This window comes from Corvus cornix, chromosome 20 (genome assembly GCF_000738735.6).
Source record: "Corvus cornix cornix isolate S_Up_H32 chromosome 20, ASM73873v5, whole genome shotgun sequence".
Taxonomy (NCBI): domain Eukaryota; kingdom Metazoa; phylum Chordata; class Aves; order Passeriformes; family Corvidae; genus Corvus; species Corvus cornix.
Genome location: NC_046349.1, coordinates 11,092,552 through 11,117,065, shown reverse-complemented (window position 1 = coordinate 11,117,065; position 24,514 = coordinate 11,092,552). Strand labels below are relative to the sequence as shown.

At 39.4% G+C, this 24,514-nt stretch overlaps 1 protein-coding gene across 2 annotated transcripts in view; it reads left to right on the top strand.

Moving 5' to 3' along the window:
• Positions 1-24,514, top strand: part of PHACTR3 (phosphatase and actin regulator 3) — a 100,579-nt gene that overhangs the window by 5,162 nt on the left and 70,903 nt on the right. Inside the window, exon 1 of one of the 2 annotated variants that reach the window (XM_010396830.4) lies at positions 22,709-22,879. The exons of the other annotated variant lie outside the window; for it this stretch is intronic. The gene's annotated coding sequence lies outside the window, so the exon portion shown is untranslated. Of the gene's footprint in view, positions 1-22,708; positions 22,880-24,514 lie in introns of those variants that run through there. 2 annotated transcript variants of the gene reach the window in all.

Genomic DNA, 24,514 nt, shown 5'->3' with positions numbered 1-24,514 from the left:
TATTCTTCTAGGATGCTAAGAAGAGATGCTGAGATGAGAATTAAAGTGTTTTGTTCCTTTTACATCATCTCTCTTTGGGTTGGAGGCTGACCTGAAAGCCAGCAGAGCCTCACAGGCAGCGTGAGGAAGGACATCAGCTGTCCAAAAAACGGCGGGGGAAAGTTGTGATGCAATAAACAGCAGGTACAGGAATACTCTCTAATATGGCTTTTCCTTTCTTGTCTTCTGTTTTGAAGCTGTAACCTCCCCTGGGTGGACTGTGCCACTCCATATCTATCATTGTCTTCTCTTAACATTTTAGGGGTGATTTAGCTGCTAAAGATTTTAATTGACTCCTCTTACTGCCATATTTGTTCCTTGAACAAGATTGCTCAGTTTGAGTCTTGAGCAGTGTTAGGAGCCTGTGAGCCATTGGAAAGCTGGGCTTTCCCCCTAACCAGGACTGGTAACCTCAGTGATGTTGGAAGCTACTGGCAGGGGAGGTTTGGAAACTCAAAAGCATATTGAGAGTCAAGTATGGTAGGTTTGGGCTGCAGGTGCTGGTATGGAGTGAAGGGAAGGCAAAGACAAACAGGAATACAACTGGAATCCACAGAGATTGGTTCCAGTTCTCTGAATCTGCTTGAGTCATCTTTGCTGCAAGTCTGTTCATTCCAGGCCCGTAATTCAGAAAATCTTCTAAGTGTGTGCTTAACTTCAAACATGTGCTTAAGATGCAGGAAATGGGTAGCAGAGGGAGGATAGAGAGAGAGGCTGTGGGTGCCCTGCCTGTCATCTGGGCTGCTGCTTCATCCTTCTGCAGTCGTTTAGATCACTGCAACTTAAATCAGGGACTTAAAGGCTTATCTGTGATGTCTTTAGTTGTTGCATGAATCTTTACATTTGATCCTAATGCTTGAGCCAGGCCACCTATAAAAGGTTTGTGTTTGGTGTTTTTTTTGGGTTTTTTTTTTCACCAGAAAGACTTTGGTTTCCATTTCATTTTTCTCTATCAAGTCTTTTTTGTTAACACAATTTGTTTCCCCTGCATCATATTTCTTCTGAAACAGAATTTTATCAGGTGTCCTACATCCTTTTCTATATTAATTTATGGACAAAATTAGCTAATCAATGCTTTTGCTCCAGTTTGTAACTGAACCCTATGTTTTGTGTATATGAAACTTAGTGATATTCTCTCACTCAAAAATTCCTATTCAACCAAAGGGCTCCCTGCAGAAAGTTACTATTCCACACCTAAGGGGGACCGTACTCAGGAATACTCAGTAGAGACTAGAAACATGCAGGCTGTTAGTTAATATCCCATTTTCCTTTCCATTGAAATCCAAATTTAGGCCCTATAAAGCTTCCCAAAACATTTGCTATTTGTGTGAATGCAGAGTTGGAGGTTTTCAATACATAGCACCTGAAAAATCATCACCATATTACCAAGTACTGCAATGGGAGTTATATTTTAAGAAATGGTCCACTGTGCTTTTGAGAAGGTCTTTTTCTTCCTCATCAAATTCCCAGTCCCTTGCTGGTCTGATCCAGCTGGACCCGAAGTCCCTGTGGTGCAGAGAAACTTCACTGAAAGCACAGAACTCCCATTTTTTCTGTGTCCTGCAGCAGAGAATCCCCTCTTTCCCCAGCAGCCCTTGTCCCTGGCACACGACTCATCTCACACATGGCAGCTCTGCTCCAGCATTTTCCAGGAGGGGAGAATGATCTCTCCAGGTCTGGAGAGGAGAATGGGCACAGTGTACCCAAGAAGCTGCACAGGTGGGACTTTGGCATGGATTCTCTTGCTCCAAATGCATAATGTTTGTCCTGTACATATAATTTGTGTCAGTGGTGGGGTATCATTACACTCCTCAACACGATGCACACTTAACACAAACTGTTTTTTGCTGTTGCCTGAGTATTTTACTTACTGATGCTCAGTTTATATTTTGGGAATCAAGAGAGAGCTTGGTGAAGTTATGTTTTAGTGCTACTTTAGCAGAAATTAAATGAGGTCAGTTAATAAGTATGCTGTTCATGTTGAGGGGAGGTTTTAGGCTTTTCCAGGGTTTGAGTGTTCCCAGTGTTTGGAGATTTGCATTTAGCCAAACTTTAGAGTTCTGTAAAGGAAATACAGAGCTTTAATGGGGGAAAAAGTGGTTTAAAGTTGTCTTTTCTTCTAAATCCCAAGTTGACAGGTAGTCTGAGTGTTGCTGAAAAGACACTTAAACCATTAAAACCTCTTTGTCCAAGAAGTGGAAATACTGATTATACACCATCAAAACCTAGGCTGGATTTATGAGAGTGAGGTCATCATATTGGAAATACCTGGTGGTTTTTTTATGTTTACCTTTGACTCTTTAATTCAGGCTTTCTTTTAAAATAAAAGAAAATCTAAAATTTAATTGCAAACCTTAAGTAAAAGAACTCAGACCTAATTTGCACACCTAATAACTTGTGCACACAAGTAGTTGCTTCTCTGTGCAAATAAGAGAAACTCATGTCTGTTAAATAATAAAAGATCTTCACACCTTAGCTATGAATGAAGATGGTTTAAGATTATTCATTCAGTTAATGTTTGTACCACACTTGGAAATGGAATGAGTTACATAATGCTGGGAGTCATGTTTATCTGGAAATGTAACTGGATATTTTAGTGAGTAGTTAAGTAACAGTGTTAATTTTTCCCAAAATTTTTAATTTGGGAACGCTGTTTCAAGACTGCCCAAGTCGTTCTCTAATGAATGGGCTACACCATTTATTTATTTATAACATGGGGTTTTTAAACCAAATTTATGGCTTTGTAGTTTTAAAATTTAACACATAGAATTAATTGCCCTCGCTTCTTTAAGCAGGTCAGGTCTATAAATACCAAGAGTAAGTAAAACTAAATATGATACCTTGATTTTGCTTCAAAATGTAGCCAGTTTGGATGCTAATACAATGGATTCTTTGTGCCCATTAAATCCCATACTTTTGTTTGAAATTCAAGTTGATTTATGGCCTAATGTATACGCAATTTATACATGCCCCAGAGAGAACATCATATAGCAGCTTGACACAGGTCAATAGCTCCGTGCTTGAGTCTGCATAAATATTTCAGTAAGATGATCTGAATCAAAGGGTATTTTATCCTGCTTTCTGTAGTACAGCAGTATTCTGGGTCAGGAATGTGGACCTGTGGTTACAGCTGAAGGAAGGCTTGTCCTTATGCATAAAGCACTTCAGAATTGTTCCTATAATGAAGAGACAGTTCGTGTGTTAATTTCCTTGATCTAGTTTAGTTTTTTTTTAACATCCTCAAACTGTTCAATTGCTGCCTAACCAGCAAGTGGACATAGATCACTGCATTACATCAAACCAGTGAGGCCTTCACTGCTTTCTGAGGGCTGCTCCATCCCTCAGGCCACACAGTCTTCCCTGTGCCTTGTCCATATTGATCTGCTGGGAATGGCTGTCACTTTTCATTCAGTTGCTCTCAGAACTCTGCATCTCATCTCTCAACTAAACAGCCTGCACCAAGACTTGGGCTTTAATGCTTAAAAGAACATAAGAAATGCTGCACTGAGTCAGGACCGAGGTGTGTCCAGCCTGGGCCAGTGTTCTTGTCAGGGGCTGGAAGCTTGGGACAGGCTGGGAGCAAAGAGAAGGGTGGCTGAAGGAGCCCACATGAATTCCACATGAAATAGTCAGGGTCAGTCTCCTGTGCTGCCTTCAAATAACAGCCACAAGGGTTGATGCTTTGGGCAGGTTTGCTCAGCATCTTGGAGCAGTCCTGCTGTCTTGGGGAGCTCTTGGAAATCAGCCTCCAAGAGAGTTTCTTGGATCCTGCAAGTTCCTTTTTAATTGTTCCATCATGAATGAGATGAATCTGTGTGGAATGTTTAAATAGAGCGAACATGATAGAGTATGCAACACTGACTTAATTGGGTTTCTCTGAAGTTTATGCTTTGCAGATGGGACTTCTGTAATTTTGTAAGCTCTGCATTTAGGATAGAAGAAAAAAATGTAATTTTTTTTTTAAAATTAAAGCAGCTATGTAGACTGCGTAGCAGCTTTATGGGATTGCAGAAGTTTCAAGGAGAAAAACATCCTATTTTCAGATACAGCACTTCAGCTTAACTTCAGCTTAAATGTTGCCTTCCATGACAGTTGCTCATTTGACTTTGCTCTCTGTTACAGTGCCTAGAAGGAGAGAATATGTGCTTACATTAGACTACCAACTAGGCAGAGAAAGCTCTAGTAAAAAGAAAATGGAGCCTAGTCTTCGACTCATACAAATTCTCCGCTTGTCCACCGTAAGTTTTAAATGCCTTGTTTCTTGTTTAACTCAAGAAAATTAATGAAAAATCAGAACTGACATAAACTGTGAGTATCACTTCAGGTTTCACAGGAGATACTTAACAGTGGAGAACTTAATAACACATCTTCCTGCAAGGGAGGAACATAAGTGAACTCCTGCCACCTGGGAATCTCCTACATTTGGGAACATACCAGAGGTTCCTGAGAATGTCCTATTTTGCTGTAAACTCCTGATAGCAATTCAGGATGGAATGGCGTGATACAAAAACTGCCTATCCTCACTAAACCCTTGATTGTGTTTGATCTGTAATGGGAGCAAATATCAGCCACTGCCCGAGGCTGGTGCCTTGAACCCTCGCAGCAGTGGTGAACTTAACAGATGACATGATCAGATGTGGATTTTCTTAAGGCAAACATAGGGAATGTAAACTACAGCTGTCAAGATGGATAGCAGAGAGACTTCTTAGTGTTATGGCGTACATTTGTTGCTGTAATTCAACCAGAAGAATAAACTGAAAGGAAGCCAAGTAAAAGAGATGATTTTAACATGTAGAAATACAAAGCCATGTCCTTCAAAAATCCAGAATATTATGCATGAATGAAAATGTTTTAAGAAGGGGCCCTAATTAATAGAAATTTATCCTGTATCTTTCTTCTTCAGTCCAAGGAAGTATCACTGAAGGCAACATAGGCTGGTCTGGAAGACTGGCATTCCTCTTACCTCACTGGGTTGGTGCCTCCATACATTCTCCTGTCCTCATGTGACAGGGTAGACCTTGTTGCAACTTCTTTTTACTTTTCAGTCTGTTTTTTCTACAGTTCTTTTCCTGCCATCTAGTCTGAGTTCATTCTTGTAGCTAGCTCTTTTCTTCTGCCTTAGCAAATTCAGCAGCTCCTGCTCCAGAGGCCTTTCTCCCAGACAATTCTTGTGGAAATTGGATGGGTGTTACTGCTGTAACAACCGAGAAGCCAACAAAGTTGGCCTTCCCCCAGGTCCAGCATTTTCAGTCCTCAGTTCAATCTTAAACTGTTAAAAATCTCGTTTATGACTGAGGACTTCAGATTGGCTCCTCTGTTGTCTAATGAAGTGTCAGGCCGAGTGAACGCTCCTCCCTTAAGGGCCTCGCAGCAGCAGCTCTCCTGGGGGTGCTCTGGTGTGGAACCAAACCTGACCTCACACTCAGGCTCCTCACACTCAGGCTCTTCCTACGGGTAGCACTTTAGAGGGTCACTGGTGTCATTTTTCACCAACTCCACCCTTTGCTGAAAGTTGCCAGTGAGCTCCAAAGTTATTGTGGGTGAGGGGAGATGAAGTGGTTAAACAGCCCTTGTTTTTGAAAGAAGACCCTGGGAGCAAAAACCCAGGAGAGGCTGTTTTCAATAACTTGTTCCATTTATATTTTTCTCACTCTTGCTCTCACAACACAACTTCTAGGCTTTATTCCAACATGTCAAGGGTCTCTAGTTCTACCAACCTCTTCTAAAAAAGCTGCACTATGACCTGGGGCATTACTCATCTCTCTTATTTGGGAGATGATATTTTATATAATCAGCTATTTGTGTTACGCACCTGCAGAAAATCTATTCTGCTTTGCACCCTGGAATTTAATATTGTTGAGTCACCTGTTTTTTTTTTAGGATTTTAGACATATTTTGCAGTAGCTTTTTTTAAAAACCCAACAGTAAAAAAACCCCAACCTCCCCAACCCAAACATTTGGCAGTGCCATGAGCTTATGCATTTTCAGATCATGGTTTGCCTGGCTGCTCTAGTGAAATAATTATAAAAGAGTTAAGTTACTGATTATACTTTTAGTGGCTTAGACGTCATAAAATACCAGCAGAGAAATAAACTCACACTTTCTGAATAGAAAGTATGGGATGATGTTTTCACTCTATCCAAAAGGACAGATCTCTCAGAAGGAGGATACACTTCATATATATTTTAAAGTTTATTTTCTCATCCTATTAAAAGAAATGGAAAGCTACTTCTGGTGGGTTTAATTAATTAGTTTTTAATTCAAATTCACCTCCCTCCCTCAAGAAATTCCCCCTCAATTTGCCAGCAGAGCATTGCAGAAATCTCTTTTAGATCTTGGTAGCTGCTGTAAAGTTGTCTGGGAACAAAATCTACTTTTCAACAGATTAATCTAAATGTACATATCCAAGTAGGGAAAAAGTGGCAGTAGCTTCAAAACTTTCATTTAAAGTAGTTTCTTGAAGGAAGAGGAGGACTTTAGGTATTACATCATGGTTTATCAGAAATACTCATTTTTTAAACACAAGAAAACTTCTTTTTCCTGCTTTACATTAATAATCTGATTTTTAACCAGATATTATCTGTTAAAATGAAATCACAGGGACTTAGAAATATCTTTTCTGACAGAAAGAAACAAGACTAAGCATATTAGAGCTGACGGGAATCGTGCAGTTTAGAGATTTTGTTGTTACAGATCATAATATTCTCATAATACAAGAGAGATTACAGAAATATGGCATAGACTTGTTTTGTCTGACATTGTAAAGAAAGAAAGACTTAAAGGATTAGTCTTGGTAACTTAGCTGTTCCTTTGCAACGTATTGCAATATAATAGGAAATAATGCAGCGCAGATCCTGAACATGAAATAAAGCCTCTGGTCAGAATCTCGTTAATGCCAGAAATGATTTAAACCCAGCCAACAGCCCCAGTTTTCTGTCCCAGAAATGACAACACAAGATGTGATGCCTCTTACTCTAATGCTGCATAAGAGCATATCAGGCATGTGATTAAGATACGATTCAACACGACTAATTCCTCAAGATTCACTTCTCTTCATTGTTAGAAACCCAAGGACAGCACAAGAAAGTTGGGTTAGGTTTTAGATGGAAGCTGCTGCTTTGACAAGGAATGAGACGACTTCCTTTTCCAATGTCGAGAGGGATGGGCTAGGGAGGCAAAGTTAAATGTTTTTTCACTCAAGTAAGCTAAGCACCTAATTTACACATTCATTGGACACAAAGCATCACTCACTGTGCTAACAAATCACCATAATGAGGCATTTGCACACCCACACACATTTATACTCATGCTGTTGCTCAGCTTGCACCTGCAGTGGTGGTGAATAGATGTGTAATTGCATCTTGAGTTGTTGAAAGCAGGGCCACAGGCAAGGTCTGTATAGCTGGAGTGAGCGGCTGCCTTTTTGCTTCACTTTGCTGTGGTCGGCAGCTTTTTGGAAGCTGTTTTACCACATCAATCCTGCTTTTCTGTTACAACAGCTCTCAAAAGCTTTTCCAAGGAGCCTTACAGGTGTTGGCTTTGAGTCATGAAAATGTTGGGTGACTGCTCCAAGGGCTCCTGTCTCTTGCAGAGTCAGAGCACTGTGAGTCCCTCAGCTGATAGCAGTGAGGGACTCTGATAAGCTCAGAGCAAGGGCGAGGGCTAGAGAGCCAAAGTTCAGGCATGCTCAAGTCTTGCAGATAAATGGATTTGTGAAGAAGTGGTCAAAAAACTGGTGCTGCAAGATCCTCCTGAGAATAAGAAGTAATACATACTGAAATCGGCAAAGTTTGTCGTGGCAGTGCTGATTTCCTGCCTTACAGCCTCAAGTCAGATCTTACAGTCCCTTGATACCAGAAATCAGCAATCCCATCTTCAGAGGAACCACGAAAATGAAGTCCTTCCACTGCATTAAACATCCAAGCCATGTTCCAAACTTTAGATTCATGACTGCTGCTGTGAAATTTTTAATTACACCTTCTAAAGCCCAATTTTTTTGTTCCCTCATTTCTCATAGAGCATCCACCTGTGCACAAAACAAAACCATTGCTAACTCAGATGTTTTGTAATCTCCAGAAAAAGCAGAGAGACTCCTTTGCAGGCATTTTACCATTGCAGCAGCCTGACTGACCCAGTGCTCTCATCTTGTCATTTGGGTGGCTTTCAGAAGGTATGACTTCAAAGCTTCTGTTAAAAATAGTATGTCTGGAGTGGTTTTAAGTAGCTGTTTTATTTCGTCCTTTTTCTGCCCAAAATACACTCTGCCTTCTGAGATGTGAAGAAGGCTTTATCTATTCCACTGCCACCTGAGTCTGCTTGAGGTGACAGCCTGGTTATTTAGGATGTTTGTGGTGACAGATGGGTTATTTACAGCAATTGTATCCCAAAGATGTACAAAGTATCATTTTCATACATTGTAGGCAGCTTTGGGATCCCAAGTATTGCATGCAAATCAGCAAATTCCAAGCGGCTCCAACCTCAGATTCCAATAACACTGGTGTTTGAATAGTAAGTATACATTTTTTAGAGTTTTGTCTGAAATGTAACAGTTCTAATGCATTTTTACTGAGCATTTCACATCTGTGTTTGATACCATCAGTTTGTTGGACTGAGGATAATGGGAACTCACAGTTGCACATCTAAACCAGTGCATCATTGTAAAACTATTTGCACAGTTTAAATGCCTGGACACTAAACTGTGATTCCCTTTCACGTCCTGTGCTATCATATAATCCATATCCATTGAAAATTGATTTGACATGCATAATCACTGTTTAATTGTAGTATCTCCTAAGGAGGCTGTTTTATAGAAGTGAAAATAAAAGCATAGGACAAGTATATGGTTTTCTCTTAATAAGCAAGTTATTCTGATTACCCTGCCCTAATAGCATAATTGCATTCTGGGTGTTCTGTGCTCAGCAATAACTCTGGTAATTACAGTCTATGTGTGGTCCAGGTCCTGGCAGGGGGCAAGGGGGTGGGGTTTGGGGATTTGCTGTTGTTGATGTTGTTGCTCAAATTTGAATTTTAAAAATATGTGCCCAGATTTTTCTGCACTGCAGCTATGGTCAGGCTCTAGGATAACCTCCAGGATAAGACAGAGCAGCTATCAGGTTTTAATTTTTCATTTTTCACCATTGTTGCTGAAAAAAAACCCCAATTGTAGCCTTCATTGGTAGAGGAAAGTGAGAAAAGGAGAGGTAAGGAGGGGATGGCAGCTATCACCTGTTTACCTTTGTATTTTGTGTGTTTTCCTATCAACATATTGTGTGAAAAGCACAACCCAAGGGTATCTGGATTTATGACATTTTCTTTCTTCATGGCTCATGCCACTATAAATCCATCAGGCCTGCAGTCACATCCTCACAGTAGCCTGGAGTGATCTTAGGAGAAGCCAACCTCGAGCACCAATTCTGCTCCTAATATCCATATAGAAGAGGTTGCTGAAATTTCAGCTATATTTAGGACTGAATTTCAGCTGATGAAATACCACTATAACAGCTCTTTCTCCCAGAAAATGTAGAGCCTTAAATTAAGTCATTTGGTCATCATAAGAGATGAGGACAAAGCTTTTAAATCCAAGAGGATTTAAGTGTGGAACAGTCTTGTAGGAGTGCTTGGACAAATCTACTCTGATAGTCCTTAAGAAGTACTACATAACCATCCTCATTTTCCAATTTTTCCCACCAAAAATTACATTTACAGTTGTAATATTCTAGTCCTCATCTCTTTGAATAAGATTCCAGAAAACCCAACCCTGCCCAAAGTTTGGTCCCCCAAAAAAGGGAAAAGCCAGGCAATTACATATGTCTGTACCTAGGTTATTGCTAATGGGTTTAAGCAGAAAGTGTTCAAATACTCAGATCACAGACAGCATAAAAAAAGTGTTTGACAGCCCTAGGAGAACAGCCAAGGTTTGACAGGGCACAAATAACTCGTCCTGATGATGTGGCTAAGTCCTGATGGGAAGAGCAATTTCATTGCTGTTGCATGGGGAATTCTTGTTCCGTAAACAACAACCTCAGTTCTCCTGGGAATACTGCAGTCACTTCAGGAAATAATACAGCTTGCCATTTGTTAGTTCATGATATGCACTTTGTTTACTACACAAGAAGAGATTTAATGAAATGGCTTGGGGTTTGAAACAGGATTTTTCAGCTATTCATAATTTTGTAGCTGATTTAACCATTCACCTGGAATTGTGATGCAGAGCAAGTAATTGCACATGCTAATGGCAATTACAATAACTAACAGGCATAATGAAGTGTTTTGCATATGTACTTGTGGGATTTTTGTGCATGCAGATCATTTGTATATTTTGTACAACTTTTTTCATTGTATGTAAAAGGACTCTTTTATATGTGGTTGCCATGCCTATTTTATTCAGGATATTAAATGAAGAATTCGAAGAATTCAAGCACACAGCTACCACTGATATGTGTGTTATAATTGACTGACTGCTTAATCAGATTGCATGAACAGTGCTTCTTTTTTTAATCAAAGGCTGAGTCTTACATGTTTGTCTAGTTCTCTGGTAGATCAAGGACTGTCTTATTTACTAGAAATACAAAAATTTTTACTGGACATGGAGAAAATCCCTCTGGGGATTTTCTTCAGAATCTACCACTGGAAGAACTTCACTAGAGTTGATAACACAGAAGCCAGAATTTGCCAGACTGCTCTTCTTCCTTTGGTTTTTTTTTCATTACTTCAATGTTCCTTTTTAATTTAAGACTGAGTAAGTTGTGCTACAAGAAGTCATTAAACTTATCCACTTTTACTTAGTCCTGGTTTCTCCACATCCAGTTCCTTTCCAGGTGAGCCAAGAAGACTCCTCCAAGAGCAAAGTGCTGCTGTGACTCTTTGTTTGGTAGAGTAAGGGTTTTTCTTTGTATATCTTTGCTTTTTAAAAATTCTGATGAGGTTAGCTTTGAGCTATCTGCAAAACCCGTTTCATCATGAAATGGAAAAAAAGAATCCCCTAAATTCAGGGAACCAGCTTGCACAGGAGGACAGCCCAGAAATCTGTAGCTCTATCAGTGGAATGGTTTGGCAGTTCTGTAATGCAGCGTAGACTTCTTCCAGGGAGCAGAATGACTCAGTGCAGAGGAGACAGAGCTAATGATGGCTGAAGAGTCCTAATGATGCGTGTTGTGTACAAACAAAGTACAAATCCATTATATTCTGTTTTCATTTTATTAATTGGTCATTCATTACCCAGTGCACTGTCAATTAAGTGGCTCTAAAGAAATTCATGGTATCCTCCTGTTCTTTTTATCCATAATAAATATGTCAGTCTCTGATTAAATGCCTGAGTGGGTAGAACATGTTTAGAGGATATGACATCGTCTACCTCTTCACAGTATGACCCAAGGCTCTGATGACACAATTAAGGCATGCTCCAGCGGACAGACCAGTTCCCCACAGTGAGCCTCCTCAGTGGGCTCGTCCAAAGTCATAAGGGTTATGATTCAACCTAAAATCAGTCTCCAGGAGTGTCTCAATATACCCCCTGCAGGAGAGTCTCAGTGTGCATATGGCTCAGAACTCACCGAGTCAGCCTGTGCTGGGCTGAAGCTCGAAGTGAAACCCAGGAACAGCCACCCATGCTCAATAAAACCACCAATTCTTATTTCAGAGCATTTGGAAACAGATAATATTTAAATTCTGACAAGCAAGGTACCAAATAGTTATGTTAGTCTGGGAACACAGTCAAATGGTTCAATCTATTCTAATTTGGCTAATTTCTCCTAAAAATTATAGTGGTCTCTCCCATTTAACAAAATTAGGCAGCATCTGTGCAAAGCAAGGTTTGAATAGCCAAGCATATGTTTTGCACACATGCAAATAAACTTAATTAAGAGTTGCACTCAGTCACAGAGTGAGCTGACATAAGGTATTGGACTAGGACTGAGCAGTGCCACTTGTGTTTGGCAGCTGAACACAGACCATACACATTTCAAACACTGCAGAAATAATCTAGCAGGTACGAGCTGGTGATGGTGACAGGAAAACTGACACAGTCAAGGCAATATGCAGATAGAAAGTATGGAGGTGCAGATACATTACTCATCAGGAACTATTTGCTCAGCTGTAATGGATGTCATTGCATCTGACTAAATCAGTAAGGGCTGTGAAAACAAATTTGGGTCATGCTACCACTTAATTAGTAACTACTAATCTTGTTAAGCTTATTGTCTTCTCAACCAGTCAAAAACCCTCAGACTTTTGCCTCCAGTTCTCCAGATGACCTGTAATAACTTTCAGATTGTGTTTTATTTAACTGATCCTGACTTGAAACATGAACAAGTTCTGTCCTTCTCAAAAAAATACAGAAATAGTTAAAAATGTGAATTGGAGAGAAAGTCCTTGCTTCTTTTTATAGTCACAGTTTGAATTTCATGCATGGCAGTAGCTCTAAGGCACTGAAGCTATTAGATAATTTTTAGTTCTACCTATTATGTGAGCTGTTTTAGAAGAGAGAAAAAACCTACTCAAATATATTTAAAGATAAAAGCAAAACATGAAACACATCATTTTGAATGTATGCGGGCGTCTGCATCAATGGAATTCACGAGCCAAGTGCTTTCTGAAACAATCACACAGAGCCTGAATTCACAGCCCAAACCATTACATAAACACTGCCAGCTTCAGTGGATGTGGCTGTTTAATCTCCAGTGTAGCACTGGGAGATGGCAGCCGCACATCCCGGCCATGGCGCTTCCTTTTGTCACTAATTCACACCAGTCCGACAAGGGTGGCTTTGTACCCAAACTGGGGGACAGCTGTGGGGGGAAGACACTCAGTCCATGCAGTGTGACTGGTACCAAACATACTCAACCTGCTGAGATCTCTGGCGGGTTGGATTTCCAGCTGGTGGAAGATGATTCTCCATTGGGATCAGGAGAGTTAACTCAAGCTGGGGAACTGGTGTGTTCTCTCTCCTTATCTTTCACTTTCTCCCACATTATCTTTAAAATGTTTTAACTGCTTCTACTGGGCAGAGGAGAAGAAGAGAAGCAAGGTAGGTTTTTGTCAGAGTAATCACCTTGTTCTCTCCATTTTAATCAAGAGTAGGCTTAGGTATCCTCACATTTGGGAAAGCAATTTTGAATTGCTGTTGAAGAACCAGCCTGGAAAAGTCATCCAGATATGTATAATGGAACATAGGCTAAATGGGGTGCATAGAGATCCCTAGGGTATTGCATGAGCAGAAGGCCATTAATTCTTAGACCACGGTCATGAGTATTGGATCCTCACCTGAGCTTGCAAGCACTGCCATGTGCTGCCCTTTCTGTGCAGCTCTGGGGGAATTGGACATCCTCCTGCAAGTAATGCTTGCTAGAACAAGCTCCTGGGCAGTGGGAAATACCCATGCAATGGCAGAGTTGTGTAGCTGCTTGTTTTTCCATATACCAGAGGCAAATGTTTGCCTAATGAAGAGATACAGAGCTACCTGGGGTTTTGTCTGTGTTTGAACCAGTTGTGCACCTTTTTGCATTCTATTTGTGCTTGCTTTTCTTTCAAAGGGGTTTGGGGGTGCTTAGTGCTTTGGAGTGCTTTGAACACAGTGAATAAGAGGAATGTGGAATTCAGACTTCGGAAAGACCTGTGAAAAACAACAGGAGATGTAGAAATAACCACTGAGTGTTAACATTTTACTACAAGGACGGCTTGTAATCCAGTATGGTATTTAATTTTTTCTTATGCTTTCATAACCAGGGGGTTTATGGGTTGTACATATTTTATATACACTGAGAAGTATTTTTAGCCAAAGGTATTTTTTGATCCCAGGTGCTCCCACAGGATTGGGATTGGCCTTTTCCTCTGGTCTGGTTCAACCTCTAGGCTGACTCAGCACAGCAATGATGTCTTCCTGAGATACATCCTTTACCTAAGTGACACATTTGTGAAACAAGAAATGGAAATGTACAGGGACTCCAGTGAAGATCAAAAGAATCCATATCTTAAATTTCATCTTTTGTTACTACTAAGCAAGAATAGAAAAATATTTTTTCCCGTCCTCTGCATGAGATGATTTTTTAGACACAAAGACCTTCATTCTGTAGTAGAACAATGCTAAAACAGGTTTCTTGTTAAAAACTGCTGTTCACTCTCTTTCTCTAATACAAGAACATCTGTGTTTTCCTGAACAGAAGTTACGTGGTGCTAAAGTAATAACTGAAAAGATCTTTCCGTTTCCATTGAAGGAAACAGTTGAACTTCCATCTGCATCAAAGGATCTCTTTCTGTACTCCTGGCCATTTTAATGGTTTTCTCTAGTAAATCTGAAGGCTAGAAGAGCAGTTGTCATGGGAACTGGCAACAGATGACTCAAGAAAACAAAATTAAATGTTGGCTTGATGTCAACAGCTAATCTAGTGCCCTGCCAACTGCAATCACAGCTAACATGAGCCTTGCCCAGCAAGCTGTGATTTGAAAGGAGTTGCAGCCAAAGATAGAGTTTCTCACCCCATGAACGGGAGAACATTTTAAAAACTGAAACTAATGAGGGGACCCAGCAACTTTGGAAACAGTGAAACTTAGAAACATTGTTTATAAGTGCTGAGTTAGAGCCTTAACAGCTATAATTCAGAGTTTCTTCTTTGACATCAAAATTGTGATGTCAAATTAATTACCATTTCAAGATCTGTCTTAGCATTTTCAGAATCCATATGATTGATTTGTGCTGGGACAGAGTCCAAAAATTGTTTCAAATTGTGGTTTTAGTGCATCTGTTATCTAGAAAATCCAATTCCTATGCTATAATCTATTTTGCAAAGGAACATCTTTAAGTATATCTTTTTTAGACATGGAATTTAAAGACTTTTTTCTAAGAAATCACATCTAGCTTCTTTTGCTCATCATCAGTGAATTTTAAGGCCTAAAGGGCTGCATTAAGGACTGTAATTCAGAGAATATATAAAAAATTGTCTTTTATATCCAGTGATGGAAAATACAATCTTGGTTAAGAACAATCTGCTAATACTTGGCTCCTCCTAGTGACTGTTAAATTAGCCCATATGGACTGTAACAGAAAATAGAACAGTCTTGAAATGAAATATGAGTGTGTTTAGAGCTTGTTTACATAAACACAGCCTATGAAAATCCATGCAGGTTCACTTATGAAAGTACAGTGCATTAATTAACTATTAAAATCTGTGTGGACACTCATGTTGAGAATTAAAGTGAGCTCAATTTAATTTAGCTTTATTCTGTTCCAAAGTAAATGAACCTAAATTGAATTAAGATTACTTTAATTCTAGGAGAGAGTATTCATGCAAATTTACTGTGGTTTAATTAAGCTACTTCCAAGCACACGCACTTAGGTAAATTGGATTCGATTTTGTAAGCATTTCCATGTAAAAAAGCCCATAGGATTCATGTAAAGGACAACTTTTGGGCTGAAATGTCTTTGTGTGCAGTAATGTATCAGTCTGGCCACTTAAGTAAACATGCAGTGATTGACTTTTCTCTTTGTTCTGGGATTTCCCATGTGCACTGCTGCCATGTTCTCTCTAGTGCTGCTGCGCATTCCAGGTTACTTCACGGGGAAGATTTTCTAACCTTACTGCAGTTTGGGTTTTTTGAACTGTGTACCAAAAGTGTCTACACCCACAACACTTGGAAGTTGTGGAAATTTTAGACTCCCAGGCCAGCTTTGTTGTCAGTAGTAAATTACCAAAGAACTTGTTCAGAACCTATGACAATCCCTTCTCTAGATATTAAAGCTCTCATTAGCTTGATACATAATAAATCCAGTAGGACCTAATTTGCCTTTTCACATGTATAAAATATATTAAGACGCCTTCTGAATGAGCATCTCACATGCATCTAGATCAGTTTAAGTCAGGAATAGATTAATCTCAATCTACCCAATGCATCCATGTTTCAAGTCCACTCTCAAAAGGAATAAAAGTCAGCTGAACCTACACAGAACCAATCTCTAGTTGCATCCATCCATCCATCCATCCATCCACTGAAGGGACTGAAAATGTGTGTCAGTCTCCATACATGGGGCACACATTTCTCTTTTTTGGGGGATGTAGCTGAGGAGCAGACAAGAAGTGGAGGGAGCAGTAGGTTTTTCAGCTGGCACTGCCCTGCCCTGGTTGGTGAGCGTGTCCAGGACATTGCTCACACGCTGTCGAATGCTTTGGAAAAGGCTCATTTGTAGCTGGCCTACCATGAAGCCAAGAGGGAGCTGTGCTACAATATTATGTCTTTGGAGATCGTGCAATTTATGATCTTTGTTCAAGCCTGTGCCTAAAGGCACGATTTAGCCCATATATTGTACATAAGGGGTTCAAAGAAAAGTACATGCAAGTGCAGTGCTCAATTCACCTGGCTTTTCTTCCACTGCAGCTGCATTGTGCATTACCGAGTGTAAATAGTGTTACAAACTTACCTCACATCTATTTGCATTATATTCCACATAGAATGGCCTATAAAGAATGCCGTTAATGAATAAAATACAAGATTTAGATTTAAAAAAAAAATCTTCTCTATTGCTGTTCAACAAGTGTTGAGATTTCTCTGTGTTTTTGATGGGAGTCTTGACTTTTTCGTGAGTCAAGGTCCTTTTTTGTGGGCTGTGCATAGTCCTGAGCTGACCTTGGTGCTGAACACCGGCGTGGTCCTCCCTGCTCCACATTACCACATCCCTGGAACTCCCAGTGTGAGAGAGAGCTGCAAGTTTATGAGGATAAATAACATGTTGGGATATCTTACTCTTATTAGATGATTAATGTAGAGCCAGTTTCAAATTCTTACAGCAGTTTTTTATGGAGAGTGCTGAAGAGAGGCCCAAAACAGCAGTCCATGAAAGCATTACTAAACAGGAAAATCAACAATTCTTGATGTGTTGGCTTGGATCTATGGATATGGAAGTTTTATTAATGAAATGAAAATTTATGAATTTAATGAGAATTTTATCCATTTTTAATCTTCAGAGGAATGGAAATACAGTTTTAAGGCTATGGCCTGTGCCACCAACCCTGTCCTCATATTCCGTTGTTTCCTGATTTATCCCATATAGGAAGGACAAAAACCCGTATCAGAACTGACTAGAGACAAAATATGTACTTTTACACAGTGCAGAAATTGCCTTCTCACTGATTATTCTCTGGAAAGACCATCACAACTTCAAGTGAAAAGGCAGGAGAGATTGTGAAGAATGCTCATAGAATGTGGGAAGCGATAAGAGAAAATCCTACAGGAATTACAGTTGAGTGCTACTTTTTGACACCACTCTTTTCACTTTATTTTATGTTGGCTGGTGAAAAAGTGGTCATCCCTGTTTCAAATGATATGCTCTGTGGTGACAAATGTTAGAAGCTACAAAGATCTTTTTTAACAAGTGAGAAGAGAAATACATGTTGTTTGTGATGTTAGGTAATGTTTTTAAAGCTTCCCTTAAAAATTTATTTAGAGCTCAAACTAGGAATTTCAATTGCAAATAGAGAAATTCATCCCAAGGAGTGGTGTTGGTTATCAACAACTGATTCACTTATGAATTTTTTGTACAAAATGAACCTGATTTACTGTTTCTTGCTTTACCAAAGTTGATCTTGCAGTCTAGAAGAGTGGATAATTTATAGGCTTCTGAACTTTTCCAGCTTTGGCCAAGTGGAATTTTCTGTTGTGCTTCGGTGTTTCTGCCTGAAGGTCAAAAACATATATTTGGGACATCTGTAGAAATATTGGTAAATAATTGATGGATGAGGACGTGTATTTTATTTGTAGGGGTTACATAAACAGATCACAGGATCACAGAGTGATTCAGGCTGGCAGGGATCACAGAAGATCATCCAGTCCAACACAAAGGTTCTTTGCAAGGAAGAGTTTCTAGTTTCTCAGAGGATGCTGTGGTTGGAAAATAAACTGAATTGTGAAGCTATATTTTGTTACTGCACAAACAAGGGTACAGCATGATTATATTTCTTTGTTCTGTCAAATAGCTTAAGAAGAGCTCTTACTTCTGTGAAATCAGTGTCAGTGAAATAAAAACCCCAGTGTTGGGTCTTTCACTGCTTTTGGAGTTGTACTTATGTATAATCAGTTTAGGGCCAAATTCTGCATCCCCCACTCATGGAGCAGTGCTTTGCTGTGTGGATAATCACAGCAGTGGTCAACAGGAATATGTCTGATTTAGTGACCTGAGCAATACTCGCAGGATCTGCCATTTGCATTAACTGCACCCTGATCCTCACTCTGGAAATAGCTGTACATGCTGTCACAGGGGCTCACAAACTGCATCAATGACATCTTCACCAAGTGATAATATTGCCCATCCACTGTATTCATTTACAGGATTATAAATGTGTATTGATAGAAAGCCCTCGAATCCTGACCCTGGTGCAGTTGGAATGATGCATTTAATCACTCATCACCTGCACTGATAAATCCAGGCTTAATGATTTTAATAATAGCTCAGCATTGCACTGAGTGGCTTCTGTTTGGAAAACTCTGTGTTGGAATAATCACTTCAGACCTGTGCAGAGCAGTTCTGGCACTACAGACTCCCCATTGGCTACCTTATGGCTCCAGACTCTTGCCCAGGGAAGCAGCTTTTTATCCTTGGCATCCCAACATTAGGTAACCTTTTCCCTCTTGCCCTCACAGGAGCTCTACAAACTCACTAACAAAAGATAGAAATACCAAGAGAAAACATATTTAAATTCTCAGCCTTTCACCATTTCACTGTTTCCCCCTTACAGTAATTTCTGGGCTTGGACAGGGTTTTGTACAACTCAGTTGCATAACAACCTTTCAGTGAACCATTAAATTGCTTACACATACAACAGATTTCTGTGACAGATGATAAAAATAAAAATTGAAAAAAGGCCTTATTGAGAAAATTAAAGCAACTTATTGTCACATTTTAAACCCCCAAATATAGTAATTAAGACGGATCAAGACACCCAGGGATAGTAGTGTATGAATTTTCTAGCTTTTGAGTATAATTCTTAGGACATTTTAAAGATACTTCCAGGAATATATTGGAATCTCTGGTCTCTCTTTTTCTACTAAATATAACATTAATTCCAAATCAGCAAAGGTTACAAATGTTAATTACTGCAGTAGTAACAAAGTACTCCAAGCATGTTAAGTGTATTCAAATGAAAAAGACTTTAAAATAAGAGAGGTTTCTTTGGGTTCATGACAACAAGAGAACAAATGCCTCATTCTACAGTATTTCTAAATCTAATCTTAAAGTTTTTGCTTTAAAGGGTAGCTGTTTCCAATTTTTATGAGTATGCCTCTGCTGTAAGTATTCATGAAACCTGATAGAAAAGTCTCAAAACTGAGTCCAAACACAATTTATGAGTATTTAAGAAATACTGAATGTTGTAGTCCTAATTTCACCTAATTTAAAACCTGTTAAGAAGGATTCCTCAAATATCAATTTTTCTTCACTGTGTCTCAAAGAGTCTTCTGATTCTATTTGAAGAGTTCTAAAATTAGCACTCAGCATTCTGATACACAGACAGATTTTCTCATTATCATTTTTTTCTTTGAGAAGAAGAATCAAAAGCCAAACACCTTGGATTTTCAAGAGGTGACCTACCCACTTTGCACCCAATGACCCCTTCCTCAATGAAGAAACGAGATTTTCAATATCCACATACGCTTTGTGTGCCAAGTTTGTGCTCTGTCACTGCCCAAGCCATTACCTGGTAACTTTGACAATTTAATCTCTTTTTACTGGAAGACTTTTTAAGAAGTTGTGCAACAAAGCATTAGAAGATGGAATGTTGCCCAGCTTCAGTGAAGGGAGTCACAATTTATTACCAGCAAAGTCTTATATTTTAGCTATAATCCAAAGATCTGTGAATCTCATAAATAAATGAATGTCTTCTAACACAGAAATACACTGGCAGCTGAAATGTAAACTATTATACCCAAAACTATTGCCACATACACAGAATTTAGCAGGAGACCTTTAGGATGCTTTACGAAGTTCACATACTTGAAGCATGTTTGCTAAGGAAAGCTTCACTAAAACGTGGTTTCCACCAAGAAATGGAGAACTCCATTCCATGGAGAATACAAAGTGTATGAATGGAGCTCAGATTCTAAAAGAGGTACTGTAGAAAGGGCTGTATTCACTGTAGAGATTATTCATTCCTGCAGTGTAAGTGGCCAGAGGTGCTTCATATATGGAAGTGTAAAAATGAGAGTTCTGAGTCTCATGCAAAAAGGGAAGATTAAATCTGAGTCTGGTAAGGAGGAAAAGTTTTATTTATGGCATTGAAAAATCTGAAGTTAAGCTGTTCTAAGCTTTTGGGGAATTTTGCCCACCAGCAAGAGTACAAAGCAGCAGCTTCCTCAATATGTTTAGTCCCTTGTTAGTCCTGTATCCAAAGTTTCCTCTTACCTTGGTTGCTGCAGCCTCAGGAGCCTCCAGCATTGCCTGAGTGGCCATGACACAGCTCCTGCATTGGGTAACAGCCACTTCTCTGCGCCTGAAGAGCGATGATTCATAGAAACTTCGGCACCAGGAAAGATTTGTTTATTTTTCACTTGCAATTAAGAAGCTTTTGCCAGATTTTCAAACTTGCGTGCCTAAATTTCAAGTATTTAGAAGCTTAGCAAACGTGGGTTTAAAACTCAAAGAAGCCTGTTTGGAATAAGGCATCTCCCTGGCAGATGAATCCTGTTAACCTTGCAAAGACTAAGTGCGTAAGTTTAAGCACATGTTTGGGAACTTTGCTCTAAGAATCTTTAATTTTTAATAGAGATTTTGCTTAATATTTTTATTTGCACTTGAAGTTAGGCCTTTGGTTGTCATAGCTTTTTCCAGAACTTCAGTAAGTAGAAGGGCTGGTACCTGTGCACAGAATGGTGAGAGATAGACATTGTATTTTTTTTTTTTCAATTAACTGATCAATACAACCAAGAAATCAGGCTTTTAGGTACAAGGATGTTTGTCCTTTGCTTTGTTTGACTTCCACATTTCCCTATGCAAAATTTTTGACCTGGGTTATGCCACTGACATTAATTAAAAGACTCCCTGTGATAATAAGTTGTTGAAGCAGTACTTCATTAAACTTGTTCCCTAAAGTATCCCTTAGGGAATAAACAATGGGCTGTCCACTGAAAGCCTTTGTTTTACATATGTTCATTGAATTAAGCCAAATCAGTTTTATATTATCCACATGATTAGTGCACTTTTTTTCAGAAGAAGCAATTTACCTGAGCTGCGGTGGATCCTTTAGTCACTGACTAAACTATTCTGGAAAATAAACGTGGGTGGTTGTAGATGATGCATAAGAAGACTCAGTAAGAGAAAAACTGTTAATATCTATTTCCTGGGGCAAAAAAAGACTGCAATTTACTTTAAATTTATAAGATTTTATTGAAAATGTGTTTAGATTTTCTTCCTGGGTTTTGGCAGTTCCCTAGTAGGAGGTATGCTCAGGGCTCCAAGGTGGAATTTTTGCCAGAACACTCTTTCAGGAATTACATGATCTAGTATCTACAGAAACAGACAGTGCTCAGTTCACTTGGAAAAGATTGTCCTTTAGAACTGAAAAATTGTAACTTTGGAACGTGGGTTTAATTTCCAGCATTTCAGTGTACAACAGATACAATACAATAGTGCTCGTTAGTATTTTTGAGCACTCGGTGAAGAGCTGAAGCATCCATGGAATGAAATTTCAACAAAGAACTGTGAACAGTGATTAACATGTACAAGAATTCCTGTACCGGTGCTTTTTGGCCAGTTCTGTACAGACACCTTGCAAGCAAAGACCTTCTAAACCACTTTGTTTTTCACTTGGATCTCATTTTCTGCATCATTGGCACAGAATACTTGCACAGAACAGTCATTGTGGTTTTAAGTCTGCTTTTGCCTTCGTGCAGGAAAGCCAGTGTTTTTAAATTTAGATGGTAATAATATGTTCCCACTGACAAAATAATGTAGAAAACCATTCTGAAATATGGCTCTCTGGAAGCTGAGAGCAATGCAGCTGTTCACTGAGTCCTCTCCTGTTTCTTTTAAATCCAGAGCATCTGCCTTCCAAAACACTTCAGCATTAAGTCTCCCTAATGAAGGCATTTAGGATTGCAGGAAGGAAAGACTGTTTTCTTGCATTTTGGGAGCTATGGCTAAGACTTGGTGTGGGATAATATAAAATGTAAATATTGTAGAAAAAAACAGTAAGGGAAGAGGCCAGAACAGGCTTTCACTGCTGTAATTTGGGCTGGAATCTTTTCAAGCAGGGCTGGAGCAGTTTGCTGACAGTGCTACGAGACAAAATTGTCTTGGGAGAAAGGAATCTCAGGTTTGATGTGGTAGCTGATCGAAAGTTACACTGGGGTTAGAGGCATTTTAATGGCCAAAACATCTCCAGTGTGTTTGTTTCTGGTGTTACACCAAGTCTAGAGCTTTGCTCCAGCATTTCCAATGAAAGGTACTGGTTAAACAGCAATTTCCAGCTTCTTCTGATGGAGAGAAAAAGAGAAACTTTTGCAGCAAAGAGAAGTTGATTTTCAGATTTTCATCTGGTTCTGCATTCAGAGAGCTGAGCCCGATTCTGAGCATTCCGTGGGCTTTCACCGTTGCGCACAGTGCGCTGTTAATGATCCCGGCGCCCGTCAGTGCAGACATGATTTCCGTGGTTAAAATAGGAAATGCATTCATCTGTTTTACATAATACACACAGAACTGAAGAGAGCCCAAAGGGTCCATCCTTGTGTTCCTGTGCAGCTCGAAAAGAGAAAGTGAAGGAGTTTCAAGGGAGAGCAGTAACAGAGGGTGAAAGGAAATAACCTTTTTCTGCCTCGGAATGAGCTGCTGCCTTCTGTGTGCTCCGAGCAACAGCAGCACTCGGAGGTGAGTAGCAAGGGATAAAAGAAATGAACAGAAAGATGGATAAATACTTCCTTCCTGCTACAGATGCCTTATTTCCTTAAACTGATCTATTTACTGGGAGTTTTAGCTGAGGCGAGTGGACATTAAAGCTTCAGATATTTTAAAAATATTTCTGAGATTCTATATTGGGGGAATGCTGCGAGCTTTTAACCTGAAGGAATTAGGACTCCTAGGATGTTTTGCTTGTGATAAAATATCTAAGAATGTGTTATCTCTGTGATCATTAGGAACAGAGGAAAAAAATTCCATTGGCTCTCTTTTCCCTAAGCGAGTAGGATTGTTCTTTCATACTTTGGGCTCTGAAATCATCCATTTCATAACCAGGAACGTGTTCTTCCCAAACTGGGAACCAGGGATGGTGCTGGCAGATCAACTGCATAACTGTTACACGTGCTTATTTCAGGATCAATAGATAAACTTTTCCAATAGGGAGAGGGATTTTTGTCTGCAGTTACGTTGCAGAGAAGCTGGAGGGAATGGGGGCAGGAAACAAGGAATTTTTCTCACTGCAAGTGCCATAATACTTTTGAGTTTAGGCGTGTGCTGGATAGTTTGTTTCTTTCCTCTTGGCACTGATGAGAAAAAGTTTTGCTAAAAAAATCCAACAGTGCAAGAAAATTTCTGTCTATGGAACCTCTAAATCTGGTCAGGTAATCTAAGAGTTGTCCTGCAAGCCTCTGACTGCATTTTGCTGTAGTTTGAAGGTGCAGAATGTTTTTATGCTACCTAGTACTTTAGATATCAATGTATATTCATTTTCAAGCTACAGTTGGAAAAAGCAGAAAAGAAATGGATTATTTTACAGAATGTGGACTTTTTCAGTAATGTATATGAACCAACATACAGGAGCATTCAGGAGATTCTTTTTTTTTCCCCTACAAATTTGGATCTGCATTATGATTAAAATAAAGTGCCTGGTGAAATTAAACTCACATACTTAAAAAGAAGCCATCAGCTCCCTTCCTCTCTCACTCTTCCTACACATTATTCATCTGCTATGTGAAAAGCTGTTCTGTGGCTTCCACACAAAAGCAAAGTGAAAAGAAAGCCAAAGATGTTTTATTTAAATAACGATTGATTTCAGGATCCTTCTAAAGCACAAAACAAAATGTTCTCCAGATACTGTGAAAATATATATGTAATTTCAGATAATCACATGTTATATACCAGAAAGCCGCTATGTTAAAAGCACATTATTGAGATTTTAAAGGCATGCACTAAAAACTTAGGAAGTGCCAGAATTATGGTTGCCTCTGCAATCTTCACTTTGTTCCTTGGTGCATATGCATTGTGATGCAGCCTTAAAGTGCACATCACACACATTTTTCTCCAGTAATCTGTGAGGGCAGAAGTTATTAATATATTCAGAAACTTTTATGTAGTGCCTGTCACTACAGTACCTGCTGCACAAAAGCTCTGAGTAGTGTGGGGCTGGATTGTCCACCTTACAGGCTTGAGGGGTGTGCAGAGCATCAGGGATTTTAAAATGCTCGTTTTGACTGCCTTGAGACGTGTACACTGTGATTTTCCAGACCCATTAGATAAGGCAGCACTTCACATGCTTAGAGAATAATGTCTTACTAAATTCTCTTGTGG